This window comes from Photinus pyralis, unplaced genomic scaffold (genome assembly GCF_008802855.1).
Source record: "Photinus pyralis isolate 1611_PpyrPB1 unplaced genomic scaffold, Ppyr1.3 Ppyr1.4_LG6, whole genome shotgun sequence".
Taxonomy (NCBI): domain Eukaryota; kingdom Metazoa; phylum Arthropoda; class Insecta; order Coleoptera; family Lampyridae; genus Photinus; species Photinus pyralis.
Window position 1 is genome coordinate 45,774,562 of NW_022170663.1, and position 21,604 is coordinate 45,796,165.

Genomic DNA, 21,604 nt, shown 5'->3' on the forward strand with positions numbered 1-21,604 from the left:
TGCTTTCTTTAAAAAATGCGCCGCCGGCGTTTCTACATGCAACACAGATCGTGCGGAAAATTACCGTGTTAAAAAAATAGGTATCAGTTTTCAAAATGTTATCTTAGGTAAAGCGATGCCCAAGATGTGTTTTGTTGTGATGAAAGTGGTATGTTTCAAAATGTTTGTGTGAAAAGTAAAATTGCAATGGCGCCACCAATGTTTTCGCGCTCCAAGAAGCACATTGCGGTTTTACGACAAAATCCATTTTTACTCGAAATCCAGATATAGGAAATTGGGGCGGTGCCATTCTGATGGCCCCTTGGAGTGGGAGATAACGAAGGCGACCGTAAACGCCCACCAAACCCCAGAAAACGGGATTCGTTTCAAGCATTTGCATATATCTCAAACAGTAGCTAAATAGCATTCGTTGATTAAATTTGATGTTTATCAAATATTTTTTTTTATTACCTCATAAACTTTTAAGCGACATTTCTTTATTCGAATAGGGGAAAGTTTATCGGTTTCGACAACTTCCAATATGAGTGAATTCGGCAAATTATTTTTAAACGTGCGTGCTTTTATTGTGCGTTAATTAGTTTGTTGTGGAATTGGTGTCTTTTATGATCTGTGCTGAAAATGAACGCGTTACCTGTTCTTAATTTCGCTACGTCTCGCCAGCCCATACAGCCTCCGCATCTGGAAGGGGTAAGTGCGTCTTTTTTGCTTTAAAATTGCGGAAAAATGAAAAGTAGGTTTACACCTGGGTATACCTATCGTAATTATGCCGGCTCGATTATATTTAGTGATACCTACGATCAATTAATTTATAACACAACGCCAACGTGATCGGGCATACTTAAGAAACGAGGGGAATCGGAAGTGATTTCGGATGTATGCACTTGTAACTAGCCAGAGAAAACATTAGGAATCCGACGGAAATTTACTACCTACCAGATTGAGGTACACCCTTATCCTGATCGTGTCTTGCTTATCTGTGGTTTTCATCGAGTAATAGGTTTGTCCTAGTTTTAATTTGTGATTGCAATTTTGCAAATGTAACTAAAATACCATCATTATCTTTCGCAATTTCCTAAATACCTACAACAATCATCTCTCTTCTTTCAAAATGTCTTACTACTAAAGCCTTCCTGATCTGAAAAATTATAACTGGAACATACCAGAAAGGAAAATTATGGGGAAGAATTAAATTTAGCAGTAAAGTCGGGCGGGATATGAATCTTTCAGTTATTTTAAATCAATGACTAAAAAATTATCGCAAAGAAAATGTTCAATAGAATTATTGGTAATACTGACGTAACAGAATTTTTATTTAAATAACAAGTATCAATTGATTAAAATATTGCTCAAGACTTGTTGCGAAAATTTCCATAAACATAATATTTCGTTTCGTCAGTTGAAGTACTTATCTATTTTCTACGATAAGTGTTTATAGGGAGCGTAAATGTTTGTATAGTAAACACTTCATTTTGATTGGGTTAAAGTGTGCATTTATTTTTTAGGCCTCATTTGTTTTGTGATTAGAAAAGTTTACTTCCTCCGAGGGAGATACCTAATTATTAATTTTTTTATACCTCATAATTATATACATAGGCCGCTCTACTGATACTGAGAGATTCAGGCCAGACTAGAAGTAGTCGTTTCAAAAATGAGAAATAAGAGCACCGTCGCCCTCGGCGTTGGCATAGAACGCAAACGGGAGGCAGTCTAGACTGAATGTTGGGCTGACTAAAATTGCAAAAAAATGTTTTGTTTTTTTAAGCACATACAATTTATTAAAAACTAATTGCGAGCTTTTTTTTGAAGAAAATGCCTTGATGGTTTCGCTGCAATCTAGTTCCCGGGCGTAAATCACTTTCAATAGCTTTGATATCCGCTTTTGTCCCATCGTCGTTGAAAGTATGCATTCTTCATAATTTTCATTTTTGAAAACGAGCGCTTTCCACTGCAATTCGAAATCATCAAAACCAAGTGGGTACATTTTTAGTGTAATTTCATTGTTCCGGAAGGAGGGTTTTTGATTTTGAAGAAGGCGATAGTACCTAAATTAGTTCCTTTTTTTCCTTAGTCATATCCCATCACAGATACAAATTAAGCCAATTACCAAAGGCTAGGTTCTAAATCGTCTTTAGAAACTTTTACCAATTCCTCTGTGTCTGTACTAGCATACAATTTTGCAGCGATTGCGAAATCCAAATCTCGAACGTCGGACGAACAGCTTCTTATACCGAGTGATCCAAAATGACTGCGGACAATTTGAATTTCCTGCAAAACTAAACAATTAGAGAAGTGGTAATCGGTTGGTAACATACCACATTTCATTTATTGAAAAGCAATGGCGGATGAATTTAATAGATCACTAAACAATAATCAAAATTAATTAAGCACAGTTGACAGTTGCACGCTCCGATTCATGTTTTCAAATATTCATTTTAATGATACCCTGGAGATAGTCTTGTTCATTAAACGATCACCGTAAGTTCTCGTTACGCGATATTTCTGTCCATCAACCTATTCTCATAAATGAACCCATGCTTCGTCATCGAAACTATACGAAATCATTCCGACATCTTCGATATCTTATATTTTTAATACACTTTTGTTGAGGAATATACGAGGGAATATATTTAATAGATATCATTTTGACCAATCTAGAAATTTTGGAGTATTTGCTGGGATTACCGTATAATTTTGAAATCCTAGTATAAAATTGCAATGAATTTATTTATTGTCCCTCTTGTTCTGGGCCCTCAACAGACTTGCGCCCAATTACAGAGTGACCCGTATAATGTTTTTTAGAGGTGCCCGTACAACGTACAGAAGGTCGTTAGTTGTTTTCTACTACACCGGTATTTACCTTACGAATTAGGAAAACTGCAGGAAAACCTAATTCGGAGTAGTCGACTGAACGTTCGAAACTGATCTAAGGAAATTTCCTCGATCTCTGCCACAGATGAAAAATTCTTGTCTCAGGTCCCAGGTTCGAACACCTGACCTGCGACTGTGTAGCCCAACGCTCAATCAATGAAATTTGCTTGGTTTCAAGAGGTAGTTGTTTCCCATTTGTTGATATGCATGAAAACGGCACCCCATACGAAAAAATAAGAAAAACTTTTACACCCAGTAGCTTGGAAAAGGAAGGATTTGCGGACAAAAGTTATATATCAAACTGTAATTATTTTTTCATGCAGAATCACATCCTGAAGTTTGTCCCATTCATTAACACACTGTATAATTGCAGTGTAAGCCACTCATGTTCTAAACAAAATTTAATAGTAAAGGCTTCCAAGGTTTCTTGAACTGTCTTTTGGTGCATAGTTAATGGTGCTTCACACCCCACATTTCTAGGCTCACCATGCATTTTGCCTAGCCAAAACATAGTCTTAGTCCAAATATGCTGAATCTGACTGCAGTAGGTAATCTTTTGCACTTTGTTTCAGTTTGCATCGTCACTAATAAGCAAGAATACAAAATAAGTATACGGAGTCGGAGAAAAAAGTTATCGGACCTAACCTTATTTTTTTTAGTAGAACACCCTGCATATTTTAATCTAAACAGATGGCATATTAAATCTTCTTTTCAAGAATCTAATAACACACCAAGGATTGGTTTTCTGTACGATTTTTTTCTTGATTACTGTAAACCACAGTAGGCTATGAAACAATCTTTTATGTCGTTCCAAACTTTCTATAATTTTTTTCGAAATTTTTTTATTTGCTTTTTTGTGCCAACTATCTCGTATGCTTTTTGTTTGCTAAATTTTTTCGTGTAAGACTTTGCAGTTACAATGTTAACATAGTGTCGTTTCTAGCGTTTCCTCGAGCTTTTCTTTCATAGCCTGCTGCGGCTTAACGCAATAGAGTTTATATGAGAGTTTATATAAATCGCATAGAAAACCAATATCATCTATTAATTAAAATATAAAAAGAGAATTTAATCTGCTATCTTTTTGTATTAAAATATATCGGGTGATGTTCCATTAAAAAATTGGGTTAGGTCCGTTAATTTTTTTACCTGGCCCCCTATGTTTATCCCGAGGCTTATCATGAAAACCGCAGATTATTCAACAATCCTTATACAGAAATTTTTGTATAAAGCGTTTTTCCGTATCATTCCGAAATTACAAATTTTTCATTTTCATTTTGCGAAACGTCAGCGTCATTCTTCATTTCTATAATCATTCTGTGGCTAACATATTTGATATTGCTATTTTCAGTTTGATCCGAGGTTTGACCCCGAGTTTGATCCACGGTGCTTTGGTTTGACCCAAAAAGAGCACATGACGCCTATATTAATTTTTTGATACCACTAACAATTATCTAGATACCTACCCTATAAAAGTGCACAACACATCAGGTACAAATAACACGAAAAATTGCAAAACCGAGTTGAAGTTCAGAAGTTGCACAACTAAGTTCATAATTAGAACATAACTTCACTACATACTTAGGTATATACAGGGTGAGTTTTTTTCATTTTAAGCATTAGGAAACCGTAGACATAGAGGTTCGGTTAAATGAGGAAAGAGTTGTCGTTTTAAGAGCTTATTCAAGATATGCTTTTGTTTTTTGAAAAAAATCCACAGTTTACTAGATATGTGTCGAAACACAGATTTAGTGATTTTTCTTTTCAATGTTGTAGAATCGTTAATATTAGAAATACGGAAATATGCAAAGAACAAAAATTGTAGATTTTGTTCCGCTTAATAAGGTACATTATTCTTCTTTTATAATTTTCGAGTTATAACTCAAACTTACATTTTCTTAAATGGCAACTATAGCTGGCTGTGACATTTTTAAAAAGTGCATTTTTTTCTGTTTACGATAATATAAGGTTCATTGTACTTACTTTGACAAATAAACATGATATAGAACTGTTTGTATTATTAAGAGTAGTAAAAACAGAGTTTATGGGAAACATTTTTGTTCTCTTATTATAATATGGGTCACAAATAGAACGACAACGAAAAGAAATTACGAGTACCTACCTACGAAATATTACGTTTAAATTTCTACTTTGAAGTAATTACATGTAAAAAATGTTCAAATTGCCCATCATTAATATTTACACACAAGCGGCATCTTTTCGCGATAGAATTTACAGCTTTCCGTATTATCCTCGGTATTATCCTACCATCTAAAATGCGAAAGGCATTTACCACAGCATCATGTAGTCTTTTATCGCATAAGTTCGCTGATAAATTAAACCCTTTTAGAACACCGAAAAGGAAAAATCTAAAATTGAAAGATCTGGCGATCTTGGTGATCAAAGGGCCGACCCGTTCCTACCTATCCATGACTTTGGAAATAGTTGGTTTAGGTGCTCTCGTACTTGTAGTTGGTTGTGCGGCGCGGCACCGTTGTGTGGAAACCAACGTAAATTACGTCGTGTTTCCAAATCTAACCCATCCTACATATCTTGAAATTCATTTGGTAGCAAATGAAGATACGTTGCGGCCTGTCCAATTTTCATTGTAAATTAAAGGTCCGAGAATTCGTGATTCAATAATTCCGCACCAAACTTTAAATCCAAGTTTTCTTTGAGGTCTTCAACAAACAGCAGTATTTTGTTTTCCATGGCATGATACGATCTACTTTTAATAGTGTATTGAATATAATTGTTAATTTAACTTTTATAGTGAATTTTCGAAAATGGCCTTTAAATATGTTAAATGTGCCACAGTTACACTATTACCTTTCTCACTAGATGTTATTTTCCATGGCAAACTCTGTTTATTATTTACCTCTCAAATCTCAATAATACGAAAATTCCTGCAGCGCGTTTATTTAATAAAATACATTTAGTACCTAAACCTTATACCGTTGTTAAGAGAAAAATGTGTCCTTTTTAAAAATGTCAAAGCCAACTATGACTATAATTTAAAAAATTAAAGTTTGTATTATAACTCAAAAATGGTAAAATATAAAAAGAAATTAGTGTGTTCATAATGTTAAGCAGAAAAATATCTAAAACTTTTGTTCGTGTCACTTTGCTGTATTTCTAATAATAACTATTCTACAACAGTTATATGAAAAATCACTAAATTTGTTTTCCTCATATCTAGTAAACTGTGGATTTTTTTTAAAAAACAAAAGCATACCTTAAATAAGCTCTTAAAACTACAACTCTTTCCTCATTTAACCGAATCTGTATGTCTTATGGTTTCCGCGAGGGTTTCCGAGATCCCAATGCTTAAAATGAAAAAAAACTCACCGTGTGTACCTCGGTGTGTACTATATAGAGTTTCTAAAAATCTATAATGGCGTAAAGATTTCTGTTTATGGCGCATTAGAGCGCAGGATGAATGCTACAATGTATAGTGCAAATCTCGGTGCAAATAAACATGTTAAAAAACGTAATTTTTGAAAACGTTAAGTTAGTCCCCCCTCCCCCTCACGTTTTAAAAATGTGTTATGGCTTAAAGATGACGTCGCTACCTACATCAAGTTAGCAATAGATTCCAGCAATAGACCTTATTTCATATAAAATAATAAAATAAAGTTTGAAGTCACCTCAAATGGACTTGCACACATGAAGTTAAAAGTTTTTATAAAAAATTTTTTTATTAATAATATTAGGGGTTGAAAGGGGGTTAAAAAATAAGGGTAACTTTGTTGGTACAGGTTTTTTTCCCATTTTTTAAAAAGTACAATAAACTTAAAGTGCAAGCACTATAATTGTCAAAATTTCAAACCCCGCGCCGTTTTGGAAATAATTAATTTTTTCGGTTTTTTGCGGTTATTTATTGCTAGGGGTGTAATTTGTGTGGTGCATCAAATATTTTTGTTTTCAGTTATGATTTTTATTATATGGTCTAATAGTAGTCTAATGCCCAAAAATAAAAATGTAACCCCGCGCCGTTTTGGAAATAATTAATTTTTTCTGTTTTTTGCGGTCATCTATTGCTAGGGGTGTAACTAATGTGGTGCATCCAATATTTTTGTTTTCATTTATGATTTTTATTATATGGTGTAATAGTAGTCTACTGTCCAAAAATAAAAATGTAACCCCACGCCGTTTTGGAAATAATTAAATTTTTTCTATTTTTTGCGGTTATTTATTGCTAGGGTGTAATTTGTGTGGTGCATCAAATATTTTTGTTTTCAGTTATGATTTTTATTATATGGTCTAATAGTAGTCTAATGCCCAAAAATAAAAATGTAACCCCGCGCCGTTTTGGAAATAATTAATTTTTTCTGTTTTTTGCGGTCATCTATTGCTAGGGGTGTAATTTGTGTGGTGCATCAAAGATTTTTGTTTTCAGTTATGATTTTTTAATAGTGGTCTAATAGTAGTCTAATGTCCAAAAATAAAAATGTAACCCCGCGCCGTTTTGGAAATAATTGATTTTTTCGGTTTTTTGCGTTATTTATTGCTAGGGGTGTAATTTGTGTGGTGCATCAAATATTTTTGTTTTCAGTTATAATTATTATTATATGGTCTAATAGTAGTCTAATGCTCAAAAATAAAAATGTAACCCCGCGCCGTTTTGGAAATAATTAATTTTTTCTGTTTTTTGCGGTTATCTATTGCTAGGGGTGTAATTTGTGTGGTGCATCAAAGATTTTTGTTTTCAGTTATGATTTTTTAATAGTGGTCTAATAGTAGTCTAATGTCCAAAAATAAAAATGTAACCCCGCGCCGTTTTGGAAATAATTGATTTTTTCGGTTTTTTGCGGTTATTTATTGCGAGGGGTGTAATTTGTGTGGTGCATCAAATATTTTTGTTTTTAGTTATATCAGTAATTGTGTACAATCTAACAAGAAGCGCTCTTATTCCATTTCCTTTTTCTAAATTTGCAAATTAATAAATTTTTTATTAGTAGTTTGAGTCTAGTAATTCGAGATGGAAAACGGGACGGCAGACAAGCTATTAGCGTGATTTATTTTTGTGTACAGCAAAAAAGGTAGGTATAGTAATTCAAGTTAAAATTATGTCACTGTTACGTATATTTACAATTGCAATGAAATTAATCGCTTATACAGTTACGCACCTAGACGCCGGGCAAAATTATTGAAACATATATGCACTGATCATTATAATTAATAGATTCGCATCAATACTTCTCTAAGTCTCCTAAACGTTGATATGGCCTTTTAATATACGAGATAATCAATGCAACAAATGCACCAAACAAGTTACACTCCTAGCTAGCAGTAGATGATCGCAAAAAATAGAAAAAATTAAATATTTCCAAAACGGCGTGGGGTTACATTTTTATTTTTGGACATTAGACTACTATTAGACCATATAATAATAATCATAACTGAAAACAAAAATATTTGATGCACCACACAAATTACACCCCTAGCAATAAATAACCGCAAAAAACCGAAAAAATCAATTATTTCCAAAACGGCGCGGGGTTACATTTTTATTTTTGGGCATTAGACTACTATTAGACCATATAATAAAAATCATAACTGAAAACAAAAATATTTGATGCACCACACAAATTACACCCCTCGCAATAAATAACCGCAAAAAACCGAAAAAATCAATTATTTCCAAAACGGCGCGGGGTTACATTTTTATTTTTGGACATTACACTACTATTAGACCATATAATAAAAATCATAACTGAAAACAAAAATATTTGATGCACCACACAAATTACACCCCTCGCAATAAATAACCGCAAAAAACCGAAAAAATCAATTATTTCCAAAACGGCGTGGGGTTACATTTTTATTTTTGGACATTAGACTACTATTAGACCATATAATAAAAATCATAACTGAAAACAAAAATATTGGATGCACCACATTAGTTACACCCCTAGCAATAGATGACCGCAAAAAACAGAAAAAATTAATTGTTTCCGAAACGGCGCGGGGTTACATTTTTATTTTTGGGCATTAGACTACTATTAGACCATATAATAAAAATCATAACTGAAAACAAAAATATTGGATGCACCACATTAGTTACACCCCTAGCAATAGATGACCGCAAAAAACAGAAAAAATTAATGATTTCCAAAACGGCGCGGGGTTACATTTTTATTTTTGGGCATTAGACTACTATTAGACCATATAATAAAATTCATAACTGAAAACAAAAATATTTGATGCACCACACAAATTACACCCCTCGCAATAAATAACCGCAAAAAACCGAAAAAATCAATTATTTCCAAAACGGCGTGGGGTTACATTTTTATTTTTGGGCATTAGACTACTATTAGACCATATAATAAAAATCATAACTGAAAACAAAAATATTTGATGCACCACACAAATTACACCCCTCGCAATAAATAACCGCAAAAAACCGAAAAAATCAATTATTTCCAAAACGGCGCGGGGTTACATTTTTATTTTTGGGCATTAGACTACTATTAGACCATATAATAATAATTATAACTGAAAACAAAAATATTTGATGCACCACACAAATTAGACCCTTAGCAATAAATAACCGCAAAAAATAGAAAAAATTTAATTATTTCCAAAACGGCGTGGGGTTACATTTTTATTTTTGGACAGTAGACTACTATTACACCATATAATAAAAATCATAACTGAAAACAAAAATATTTGATGCACCACACAAATTACACCCCTAGCAATAGATGACCGCAAAAAACAGAAAAAATTAATTATTTCCAAAACGGCGCGGGGTTACATTTTTATTTTTGGGCATTAGACTACTATTAGACCATATAATAAAAATCATAACTGAAAACAAAAATATTGGATGCACCACACAAATTACACCCCTAGCAATAAATAACCGCAAAAAACCGAAAAAATCAATTATTTCCAAAACGGCGTGGGGTTACATTTTGAAATTTTGACAATTATAGTGCTTGCACTTTAAGTTTATTGTACTTTTTAAAAAATGGGAAAAAAACCTGTACCAACAAAGTTACCCTTATTTTTTAACCCCCTTTCAACCCCTAATATTATTAATAAAAAAATTTTTTATAAAAACTTTTAACTTCATGTGTGCAAGTCCATTTGAGGTGACTTCAAACTTTATTTTATTATTTTATATGAAATAAGGTCTATTGCTGGAATCTATTGCTAACTTGATGTAGGTGCCAAAAGTAAAAATCCAACAATACAATCCAGAATCGACTAGGAAGTTCATTTTAATTTGTAAAATAGTAAAAAAATTCGCCTCAGTACAACCTGTTCGGATGAGTGCTCTAAAAATAGAGCATGAACTCGTCCAGTATGTAATTGCTCAACTTGTTGATGCAATTTACAGGTTTCGGTGCAATAAAAAAAAGTTAAAACCAGCTGTTGTAGCATATACCCCTATTTCCACGTTACAACAGTCCTAAGCATTGTTTCCCACAAACATCTAAATGTATTCCAAACGCATACTTATGTAAACCATAAAGTGCAAGATCTCATATCTTCTTTGACTGAAGCCGACGGGGGCGGTCTTTCGAACTGAAATAAAACAGACGCACACATGCATTCGAGCAAATCTAGCATGCCAAACTGAAACCCTGCTTAGAATCAATCACCATATGGTCATTCGAAACGTTAACGGATCTGCAGGAGATTTTTCGTTTCGGGGGTGTTAAGAACCGGAATCTATAAATCCCGTTCTATTGGCGAAGCCGTGTGTGGATGCATCATCGTTCTCAATACCATTAACGTAAAGGATGAGTCACAACAAATATATTTTCTTTCCGTGTCTTCGAACCGTCAAAAGTAATAAATTAGGTCCGGTTCGTTTTGCATTAATATGTATTGGCGATATTATTATTCCAATTCTAGATTATAGTAATTTAGGTATTCTACCCATCACTGTCTGACATTTCGTTACTTGCTCGAGGGTTGTGTTTGATTTATTCCCTTTTTTCATCTCAAATAATTCTTGTATAGGTTTTTTTCGGACATTCCGTGATCCGAATTTAAACACGTAAGTAAATGCCACAAACTATTCTGAATTGGTCTATCGTGCTACCGACATCATATCTTTGAGCTTGCTTAGTAATAGAAATGTCGATTAACCCTTTATAGTTCGAAATTGTTGGCCATACATGCAAACAAGTTTACTGTTGGACTTTTTCTGCAAGAGAATTTCATTACCGTAGACGTTCCTGTCGCCAAATGTTGGCCAATAGCGGGACTTCTTTAAAAGTTGTAAATGCGTAGGGCGGAAATTTTGGTAAAACTGCATTGTACCCCGTAATGATTCCATTAATTTCTGGATCCAAATAAGCTACCGTACAATAGCCATAATCGTGGACAATAAAAAACCTCGAAAGACTTTAATGCACTAAAAAATTAATCCAATACAAATCGATTTGATTATTTGGTCAGCAATTGAGATTAAAACCAAACCTGTGAAAATAATTAAAATTTGTTTTGTTACTTTTAATAAAATTTAATGAACCGATCGTTATTTTTACACAAATCAAAAAATTTACGATACCTAAATAAGAGCGTTTCCTAGAATCGATGATTATAGCACAAAATGGTACGGCACAATATAGAATCGAAAATTATTGACGAAGTTTTCTGGATATTATTTACCACTCCCGCGTTGTATGGAAATGATCGGGCAATGGACTTTCTATTGATAATGTCTGCATTCAAACTAGCTTTACGCTCTCGCGATATTGTTATTAGCGCACTAAAAAGCCCTAACCAATTCAATGTTACACATCAAAACTGAGCTAATTTGTTTTTTTAACTTTCATTTCAGAATTAGAATTTTTACTTGATCGAAACGTGCCTCTTAAGCTCTGATTTATACGCCGGAAAAATTCCATTCGAAATACTTTTACTTTTAGTTTCACACTGCAGCGTTCGCTATATTACAAATTGTGTTTTTTCTCGTAGATTTATTTCGCTATACAATAAAAGCATTTACTTTTGAAATTGGGCTGGCGGACGGTTTGGCATTAATGTGAATTGCGGTTTATTGACTGGAGCTCCACTCACGGTTACTTTGGCGTGAACCTCTTTCACTCTTTTGTTACCCGCAATGGACTCTCTTCGACGGCTTAAGACGAATCATTAAATTTCCCCTCTCTTAAAAACTTGCTATGAGCTACCGAGCTCTACTGCGGCTCGACCCGTATGAGTGGTGTTACGTGAACCAACTTGTTCCAACAATGTTGTACTAAAATGTCATAGGTATAGACTTCGAGGAAGACCCCTAAAATCATCGTTACGAAAATTCGGAAAGAAAACGTGTTAAAAAAAAACTGGAAATGCCGATGAAGGTGGATAGACATTCTGTTGCCTAAAGTTTGACCGTTACTGTTCGTTAGCATTACAGTATAGTTTAAGAGTTCATACATGTGACGCGTGTAGTAAATAAAGGGTTTATTTGTTTATTTTAAATAATTCAATGTCAACAGGTTATGGACTCAAGACACGAAAACTGAAGAAACACAAAGAGAATAAAGTCTTAACGAAGGGCCAGGAGCGAAGAGTGCAATGCATTCGACATGTAATGAGAAGAGAAGAAGGATATGTTGCAAGAATGGTGAGCAGAATGCAGGTGAAAGGTAGAAGGCGGGTGGCAGACCAAGGAGAAGGAGCTGTGTCTTGGAAGACTGCAAAGCGAAGGGGTTGTGAGACAGGAGTAAGTGGAGGAAGAGAGCACGAACAGCGACCAAGCACCTATTTTGCGCCTTGAAGTTTACATTCTTTCATAGCCACCCGGAATCTGGAGGCGCTTCGTTACAAAAGTATCGTGCCGAAATATTTATGTTGGTTCTAGAAATTGAAGATAGAAGGTAAAAGTAATTGATTTAAGTTCCGGAGTTGTGATTCAGCCACCGTTACCGTAAACAAAAGCTCTAATTAATTCGCCGTTTACAACCGTTCCCGTCAAGACATTTCAATTATCTTTGTTGCGTACGAAAGCACTTGTCATTTAAAAGACGAGGGCGAATTGATATTTTAGAATTTCAGCACCGTTAAATTATTATAGATGATTTTGTTTTCCGATGCTAATTTAAAACGACCATTGAAGGGAGACCATGCAATTTAAAAATGTCATCTCGCATATTGAAGTGAGTATAATTAACAGTAGCTAATTTAATGAGTTGCAGTAACAGCATCCGATTAAGTCGTGAGGGGTCTCAAAAGATGCACTCTTACTCAATGTGAATTTTAAGACCAATTACAGATTTTTAGGACGTTCTTATTCGAATACACTGGGCTGGTTTGGAAAGCGGAAACCTCCATAGCATGAGCGAATTTTAAGGTAAAGCCGTTGTTTAGTGGGGATCTTTGGCTTTTGGATATTTTGCTAGTTACATTTGTAAGTACCGTATCTCGTACCGTATTGATTTTTGATACTTTCCGAAAATTTATTTTACGTTTGATTTTTGCTTCTACATTAATTCGACCGCCCCGTATTTACGGCTTTTACTTTTTCTTGCACAGTAATTTCTACCGCTCCGATGCAAGGTCTTATTAGAGAGGATATTGTTTCGCTTTCCCATAGAAATTCGTGTTTTGTTGCTTTCATTCCCGCTAGGGAACGGCCGTATGGGCCGTGGGTCGTAGTTTTATTTTAGTGTTTCCGCAGTAATCGCCGCTATTTGCTGCCCTCGTTTACTTGAGTTTACCAGAGACTTTTAAATTCAAAATCAAAAAAATTCAAATTCAAAAATTCCAATCCAAAAATTCAAATTCAAAAATTCAATGTAAAAATAGAAATTCAAATTTTCAAATTCAAAAATTCGAATCAAAAACTTAAATTCAAACATTCAAATTCAAACACACATTAAGGTCCCGCAAACGGCTAATACCGCCGACCTCGACCAGGAGCCAGGTTGTACGACTTGGTGGCGCTCGAGTCCGTCCGACCAATGTGAAGTCGCGGCCCAGAGCAATGAAATACCGAAATTAAGAGAGATCAAGATTTGGCACCGCAAGATAGGCGATGGAGTCGCAAAATGGAAGAATCGTACATCGGTCAAAATAAGACAATGTTTGCATATAAAGAGGGTTGCACTTACCTAAAATTCCTCCTTTTCCAATTTTTCTGACTTGGTTTTCTGAATTAATTGCTCGCAGAATTAAATACATAATTGGCATAACTTTTTTTGTATATGTTAATAAAAACAATCAAATGTGTGGCAAAACACATGCAATACAGAACGGCTTCACATTTGCCCAAAGGTTGATATCTTTAAGAAACCACAGATTCAGATGTTCCTTAATAATTTTCTTAAAACTTCAATCAACTACAAATTACGAAAATTTTTCTTAAAGACGTTCGCTGAACTGTACGGTTAATGCCTCTGCATCCCAGAAACAAATTAATCTTGCGTTTAGTGCTCGAAATAAGCTAATATCTTGGTCCACGTACTAAACTATCTCTTAGCCCAAGATGGAATACCTGCCAAATCTCCCCGTAGTTATCCCTGCCATCCTTTCCGATGTACTATCGTCCACAAAATGGCCTCTTATTCATGAAGCGCGGCCATATTTAATTGCTGATTCGATTCACCACCACCACCAATTGAGAACTAAGTTAATAAATTAATTCCAAGTGCAATTAACATATGCCACTTTGCATTTCTCACGATAAGGAAATGACCTCATGCTTATTCTGCATGCTTTTGAATCATCGTTACACCAGGATGGAAAGAAAAAGTCGAGCCGAGTCTCGATCTGGGGATAAAGGGATCTTCGTGTGATAAGAAGACTAAAAGAAGAAGGAAAGAATCACATTTTCTATTCAAACAAGAAGAACAAAAAAGATTAACTTTTGCCGGCGTCTTGTCTATTCAGACACATGCGGTACCTCAGCATAAAACAAATCCAGTACATTTCTATCAATAATCATGTATACTATTTACAGTAACAAACACAAAACACAGCACAGGTCTTTCGTCAATACATGCGCCACTGGTTAGTGAAGAAAGAAATACAACAAATTAGAATTAGATAGTTTGAGTTTCCTTGACAGCTGATAGATTACCGAAGGCCGATAAGCTATAAAATAAATGCTCTTATTACTTATTTACAGCTTTCAATAACAAATCAATTGGTGCTCAAGTCACATATTACCGGTGTCCAAAAAAATATACGGTATAAGTGTAATACAACAATTAGCATTAATATCTTACACGTCCTTGTTAAGTTAAAGTAGAAAGGTCGGCATTCAAATGATGCAAACATTATAATAAGTGTATTATTTTCGTAAATCAGGTGACTTAAAATGGAAACTTTGAATAATTCAATGTACGTTCTTTATTGCTGGCATTCATTTAATGGCAACACGGCACAATTATTATTATTGTTCGAGGCGTTTTCTAAAAATAGCATAAACTCCAAATCGCGGAAAGTGTCACAATTTTTCATCAAATTAGAGGCGGAACGGACAATTCGGTAATAGATGACGGCTACTTCCGCAGTAAATTTTCGGAGTTGTCCGTGATCTCTGAAATATTTATGTTTGGGTGGACATTATTCGAACATTATCTACGTGTGTGGTTCGTTTAAACGTTACACGTACTTTAAGGAGTGAGATAAGATTACTATGAAAAAAATTATAATTATAGACTATTATTACCACCTTCTGTAAACGTACAACGCGGCTGAATGTTTGGGATTGTTTATGTTGGGAAAGAGTTATGGGTAAATCACCGTAATTTTGAGGATGGCTTCATGTAAATTGTTGATGACATATTTTAAGATAAACTATAACTACCTGTTTAACATTCACGGAGTAAATACATAGCAAAAAAAAACACATAGAAGACATTCGATCAGTCTATTTCACAAAACGGTCCATCGGCACATCAATGGCATAAACATGGAATGATGGGAACATATTTCCATTAGAACAGAAATAGGACTTTCAGACACACTTTGTTTTAGTTTTTGGCAGAAAATGCATAGAAGCAAAAGACTATAAAAAACTAATAAATTATTTTTAAAAAAGCCTTTTTTACGATATTTTTCCACAGGATTTTACCAGAACTTACATAACACGCTAGAGCTACAGTACAGGCTACTATTTTCTTATTTCTTGTGGACGCATATTGAATTTTTATAGAATGAGATGGAAGAGAAAAAAAGAAAAATAATAACGTGTCACACTCTATACTTCCACAAAAATTTCAAAATTAAATGTTTTTCATTCATTTCTCAACAAAACATCCATTTGTAGCTAGATCTTGCTGAATCAAAATAGCTATGATGGCGATGCATTCAAAGAATCTCTTTTTTGTCATCTATCTCGTTCCGTAAAAATTCAATATGGGGTCCATAAGAAAAAAGAAAGTAGTAGCCTGTATATTCTACATCTAGAGTGTTCTGATGATAACAGATTCAGATTCTACGGAAAACATCCTGATAAGTCATAATTGTTAATGCTATTAAAAAAGTCGTCATGCGCTCCTTTTAGGCCAAACTTCAAATGGTAAAATCGCTCGCTGAAGAAATACCTACGGGGGAAACTCAAAAAATGATTATATTCTTATTTAAAAGATACAGACAAATGTGTATTATAAAAGTTTCATTCTAATTTGTTGAATAATCTGCCGTTTTCAAAATAAGTAACACCCTGTAGTATTGAATCTATAAAGACATACAGCGTACTAAATTCTCTTTTAAAAAATTAACCCACAATTCTAGTGTTTTAAAAAAATTCAAAAAAGATTTGAACAGATTCAAAAAAGTTTAAAAAATCCGAGAAAAATCATTCTAGGAACTTTTTTAAATTTTTTGAATTTTTTACATCAGAATCTTTTTTGAATAGCATCTATGGCGCGACATATTTTTAAAAACAGAGTTTAATATATTTAAAATATTTATTATTTTTATAGATTCAAATTTACAGGGTATTCCACTTAAAAAATGAGTTTAGGTCCGATAACTTTTTTACCTGATAAAGAAACTTTTATATGACTCAATTTTTTGTGTCTCTTTTAATTAAGAAATAATTTCTTGATTTTCCCGTGTATCTCTTAATAGAGCGAATACTTTCAAACATTGATTTTATTATCATTCACATGACGCCTATATTACATTTTTGATAGCACTAACAATCACGGAAAAGTGTCGAATATGGGACACCATGTACCTCTTTATATAAAAAATTCTTCTGTACGTGTGATTCTGACTGACCTCCTCCAAACCGCTGGACGGATTTTGATTAAATCTTTTTATGTGTCTTTGTGTCCCCTGATAGTTTAAGATTGGATTGGATTATAAGATCTTTTTTAACTTTTTTTTCGTTGAGGTCGCACTTTGCTATTTCGCGTACCCAGCAATACATGCGCCAAGTCACTTGCGTCGTACGTGACGATGTGTTTACATTTCCATGGCCGTGTCGATGGTGACTATGCGAGACAATAAACGAACGAATTTGATTTTAATCACAATCAGCCATGGAATTATTGCCATAAGAAATACATTGTAAACTAAACTGGTTTTGAAATTTTTTGTCTATCCAGTGATGTAGAAATCCAATATGGCGTCCATTTAAAATAAGGAAGTTGATGTCAATATCTCGAAAAGTGCCATTTGAAAAAAAATTGTCTACGTCTATTGAATTTATCCCATCGAATCTTGCAACTTTTATTCGAAACTTTTTTCGATAGCTCTCTTTGTTACTAAAATATTTGAGTTTTTAAAAATGGCGATTTTCACTTTTTCCCATTTATCTACGAAACAATTTGTTTTTTCAAAATATCGGAAAGCATAAAAAATTACACAACTTTTCCAATTTAACCGAAGTTATCCTACTTAATTTAAGACATCCTGTACATGCTATGTATTTTGTAGTAAAGAAATAACGTGGTGGTGGTATATCGAAAACTTAATTTGGGTAGATTTATGACAACAAAATTTGGGAACGTTGTGCTCAGATAAAGCGCCAATTTGAATATCCCAGCAAGATCAAAATCTATACGTTACCTGAATGATATCTTGAAATCAATAAATACTGTCGTATGCAAACAATACATCGTCTGCTTTATTCATGATGCAAACGTTAAAGATTACACTCATGCAAGTTTTGAATCGTAACTGAAAATCCTGTATATTTTTATATAAAAAGAGCATAAAAAACTCTCTTTTCAAAAATATAACAAAAACATCTAAATTCACTATTGATTCAAAAAGATGCACAAACGACTTTTTGAAATTTTTTGTATTGTTTGAATCATTTAAACTTTTTTTTAAATTTGTTTAAATCTTTTTGAAATTTTTTTGAATCACTGATTCTTTCTTGAATATCATCCCTGGGACGTTATACTTTAATTTAATATGCTATCTTTTTAGGTTAAAATATACTGGGTGTTACACTTAAAAAAATGAGGTTAGGTTCGATAACTCTTTTACCTGACCCCGTATACTTATTTTGAAAATGACAGATTATTATAAACAAACGTTTGTATTAAACATTTTTGTGTATCAATTTTATCTAAGAAAATATGGGGTCATTCTGAAATTTTGTTGATTTTCTCCCGTATATATTTTAAAATTTTGATTTTACCATTTAAGTTGGATCCAAAAAGAGCATATATGACGCCTATATTACTTTTTCGATAGCATTAACAATTATGAAGAAGTGTCCAAAATGCGAAACCCTATACACTGGATCTCTTCGTCGGTGTCACTTCTTAGTTCTTTGAGGACCAGAGTTGGACTGGGTCACTGGGTCAACTGGGTCACCTGGGTCACTAAATTAAACTGGGTCACTGGGTCGCTGGGTCACGTCGTACTCTTTTCAGTTAGACCCAGTGACCCAGTTGACCCAGTGACCCAGTTTGACCCAGTGACCCAACTTGACCCAGTTTGACCCAGTGACCCAGTTTGACCCAGCGACGCAATTTCACCCGGGGACCCAATTCGACCCAGTCACCTAGTTTGATTGAATAACGCAGTTAAGTCAGTGCCTTCGGTTCAAGTGTACAGATTATGCAATAAATGAAATGCTGGTTTGTTGAAAATAATACTCGATTGCTTGACAACTGCCATTTCTGTGATGTTTGCTTTAATACTGCCGTAAAAAACTTTCCATGTCCCGAATTGTATTAGAATAAGTTATTTCTTTGCTTCAGGGCTTTCCAGTTTGCTTACAGGTGTTCATTCACATTTAATTTTTTTTCTACTAGTTAGCTTAATCCAAATAAATCTTTTCTCTAAATACTTTCATTGACTACTTGACTACAAACTATAAACAAATGCATTTGATTTTTTTAGGTATTAGTTCTCTTGAATGAAATTGGGCTACGTGCTTGTTGCCGAATATTATTGAGGAAGTTTTTTTTAAATTAAAAGTTACTTGAAATTGTTTTGGATGATAACTAACAATAATTTAATTACTGGGCTACCGGGTCAGGACGGGTCACTGAGTAAAGCTGGGTCAGGATGGGTCACTGGGTCAAGCTGGGTCACCGGGTCAAACACTGGGTCAAGCTGGTCACCGGGTCAAGCTGGGTCACTGGGTCAAGCTGGGTCACCGGGTCAAACCGGGTCAAGCTGGGTCACCGGGTCAAGCTGGGTCAAAGCTTGCTGGGTCACCGGGTCAAACTGGGTCACCGGGTCAACTGGGTCACCGGGTCAGTAAACTAACTGGGTCACCGGGTCACTCTATGCTTGACCCAGTCCAACTCTGTTGAGGACTGAGGAAGATGCTTAATATGGACGGCGAGTCGATGCCCATGTTGGAGGGGGTGGCGGCTCTAATCTTTGCCCTGTCTGGCCAGGATTCCCCCAACACGCCCCCCCCTCTCTCCCCCCGCTCCGCATACAACATACATATAAACTGCGAGGAACCCCAATATGTACCGAGGCGCGTGGCGCAGTGGTTGCGCTTACCGATGCTATTCGGGAGGTCGTGGGTTCGAATCCCGCTGCCGACTGCTCTGTCTGGGGTATTGTCAGGGGGTTTTCCTCAGACATACGTAGCTTCGCATAATGCGTTGAAATCTACGAGGCGAATGCTGGAGCAGTACTCTCCCCCTCAGCACCCTAACTCCGTTCCTTCCGTTCCCATCCCTAACTTTATCCCATCCTTACAATCCCGTTCTTTGGCTGAAGAGGGCCAGGAAGGGGTGCCGGAGGAATGAAACACGTTGGCCTTTTTCCTTTTTTTTCCCCCAATAAGTAGGTTTAATTTCCTCCTCCTATCACAATAAACATAGGTAGATCATTCCAAGAAGAGCCATGATACATGAAACATTCTATTTAGGTATCTTATCTCTTGAGAAAACAATGCAATCGTGTTATCAGGAGAGAAAGTTTGAATTAGGTACGCAATTAATATTGAGATAGTGGGGTTACAACTCGATTGGATTTTTCAAAAAGTTAAAGAATAATAACCCTTCTTATCGACAAAGTAAAACACCGACAGGATGTACACAAAAAAAGGAATTTAATCGCCTATTAGTCAAACATTTACATAACCGTTTTTCGATTTTATATTAGCTAAAGGCGCGTGTGGGTGGGCTCGTGCTGCTTAGTTTTGTCGGCGCGAAAAGTGACCAACTAATTAAAGAATTCTCGAATTTCGTGAATCGACAAGGACGAGAGAAAGTGAAGTCTTTATGTTGCGTAAACCGAATTTAAGGTAAATGGCAAAAATCGGCCAAAAGAGGTTAGCGGAACGTTCTTCCTAAAAACTTGTACATCATTTTTGCCGTCGACATTATGAATGTTTACAAACAACGCTTGATTGCAACTCAATTAACCGAGAAGTGTTGCAATTGCATCGACGAGTACAGTTATAACATTTTTATCTTGTGCAAGCTATAAATAAATAAAGACGTTTTTTATACAGGACGTTCAGACGAATTTAATTAATCAATCTTTTCGCTTGCATTGCACAAAAATGTAGGCGCTTTGTTTGTCCGATGCTATCAGTGTCTGCCATTCACAATAACGGCGCCGCCGCTGCGTTTTGTTTAATTACATTTCAATTTTAATTTAACTTTTGACAGAATTACGGAATGCGTGACGCATGACTTGACGGACAAGTAGAAGTATGTGCAAGTCCGAGGCCGCGAGTAAACAACTCAACTTGACGACTTCAAGGAAGAAATAAAGAAATTCCAGATGTAATCTTCCAAACAACGACTGCTGTAGATCGCAAACAATTGTTGGGCAAAGGCAATTCAAATTGCTAATGGATCATATTATTGGTTAATAAAAACACTTTAATGCGTTAAATTAGCAGTGAAGTTAAAGTGGATAAATACCGGGTGTTGTGTCGATGACAATTTCGGTCGTTTAACTTAACGCATCAAAATGTAAAAAGCTTGGCGCCCCGATTTCTGCCATTACTTTCACTGCGGGTTTCAGCATCGTAATCTTGATTTTCATGACTTTCATTTTGTAAGTTCGTGTTCTGAATGTTTTGCATTCAATTTGTGTACAAAAATACAGACGCGTGATGGTTGGTATACAAGAATCATCTACAAGCCTTGAAGAAGCAAGGCTTTAGCATGACTCACAAGTTGTTACCATTACACTTTTACCAGTTGTTTTACGCATTTTTTATCATCAAAGTAGTTGGAGATTTTAAGAATCTATTTCTTTGATCTCATCAAATGATGCCTTAGTCGCTGAAACAGTTGAACGTTAATCCAGTTGACTGACATAATCAACAAACTTGATTGGATAATTTATCAATTTTAAGCAATCAAATTTCTTCATT

The 21,604-nt window shown here is 34.9% G+C and overlaps 1 long non-coding RNA gene across 1 annotated transcript; it reads right to left on the minus strand.

Annotated features, from left to right (window-relative positions):
- Positions 1-1,678: 1,678 nt before the first annotated feature.
- On the minus strand, positions 1,679-2,409 carry LOC116174164. Its single transcript, XR_004146050.1, has 3 exons — positions 2,313-2,409; positions 2,043-2,265; positions 1,679-1,945 (listed from the first exon to the last, which is right to left on the minus strand). It is a non-coding gene; the product is annotated as an uncharacterized LOC116174164 (long non-coding RNA).
- Positions 2,410-21,604: the final 19,195 nt, after the last annotated feature.